General features: G+C 43.4%; 1 non-coding gene across 1 annotated transcript; it reads right to left on the bottom strand.

Annotated features, from left to right (window-relative positions):
- Window positions 1-507: 507 nt before the first annotated feature.
- On the bottom strand, window positions 508-614 carry LOC120252319. The gene has a single exon (XR_005533860.1). It is a non-coding gene; the product is annotated as a small nucleolar RNA R71 (small nucleolar RNA).
- Window positions 615-1660: the final 1046 nt, after the last annotated feature.

Consider the following 1660-nt stretch of genomic DNA (forward strand, 5'->3'; position numbering starts at 1 on the left):
CCCTCCATACTGATTGAAGGAGATCCCGAGCTTGAACGTACACTTAGAAGAAAAGGGAAAAAACCTGTGCAAGAATAGTCCAATCTAGCTGATTTGGAATTAGAAGAATCTGAAAACATTGCAGAACAGAATGAGCAACAGCGAACATTATCTGATTATGCCAGATCTTCAGTATTGGGGACACAATTGAGCATTGTGCGTCCCCCGATTATAGCTCAGAACTTTGAGCTAAAGCCGGCATTCATCCATATGTTGCGACAATCCATGCAGTTCAACGATTTGGCCGATGAGGATCTAAACAATCATATAGAAAACTTTCTCAAGGTGTGTGATATGCTGAAGATAAATGGGGTAACGGATGATGCCATCAAGTTGAGGGTCTTCCCATTTTCCTTGAAAGGAAGAGTGAAGCAGTGGCTACACTCATTACCTAGAGCATCAATTACCACATGGGAGGAGATGGTAGAAGCTTTTCTTGCCTATTATTTCCCTCCCAGAAAATCACCAAAGCTTAGAAATGAGATCTCATCCTTTGTACAATTGGAATTGGAGTCTCTCTTTGAGATGTGGGAAAGGGTCAAGGAGGTCCTAAGAAAATGCTCGCAACACGGATTCCCCGATTGGATGATTGTTCAGACCTTTTACAATGGTTTGAATCCGAGTACAAGGCAACTCTTGGATGTGGCAGTAGGAGGTACCTTAGGTAGCTAATAAGTGCTTATGCGATATGAATGCGAACCGTTCATTCCTTATGTTGAGCATTACTTTTCTCAGGTTTTTACATTAATATGTGTGTTTTTATGTTACTTTTATGCAGGTAGGGTTGTGAGGCCGAGTATGAAGGAAATAGGCCAATGTGGATCATAATGCACCTATTTTGGAGGAGATCTTGCTAAGGTTCAAACGCAAAGACATAGGTCAGGTGTGAGATGCTAGAGTGTGTGCCAATCTCCTCGTATTCGAGTGAGCACATTCATTTGGAGGGGCACAAATTCAGTCACACTCGAACATTCTGATTTATGCATATAAGAACAAGAGATCCACCAACGTGCACATCATTGAAGAGGCAAGTGATTTACGACGTAAACGTGTGCCTGTTTGCATTACCCCAATGAAAGTATGGAATTCGGGAGTATTTCCGGCATAGTACTGCAGCAGGTTACTGTAGCTAAACAATGTAGCAAGTACTGTAGCAGCCCGGCCGAGAAATCAGAGAAACAGAGAATCCACACGGGCGTGTGGAAATTATCCACGCCCGTGTGGAAATTCCACAGCGGCGTATGACATCATACACGCCCGTGCAGTCGCCCGATTCCAGTCCTATTTAAAGCCGATTTTAGACCCGATTTTTTTATTCTTTTCTCCATCTTTTCCCTAACTTGTGAGAGGACTTCGGCTAGGGTTTCGAGGGGTATTGGCCAAGGTTTTGGAGAAGTTCTACGGCTTCGACATCGTGATTCCATTAGGAAGAAGGTTGGTAGGCGTATCCTATACCTGACGAAGGAATCTTTGGACAACGAGTAGAGGACTCTCCACAAGACCATCGACACGATCATCGAGGGGGTTTCTTTATATATTCATTGCTTTTACATTCGATTTCTGTGATTGTATTAAGCTCCATGGAGAGCTAAACCCCTAGTGGGTACTTGGATGATTGTGA

Source organism: Dioscorea cayenensis, chromosome 20 (assembly GCF_009730915.1).
Source record: "Dioscorea cayenensis subsp. rotundata cultivar TDr96_F1 chromosome 20, TDr96_F1_v2_PseudoChromosome.rev07_lg8_w22 25.fasta, whole genome shotgun sequence".
NCBI classification, from domain to species: Eukaryota; Viridiplantae; Streptophyta; class Magnoliopsida; order Dioscoreales; family Dioscoreaceae; genus Dioscorea; species Dioscorea cayenensis.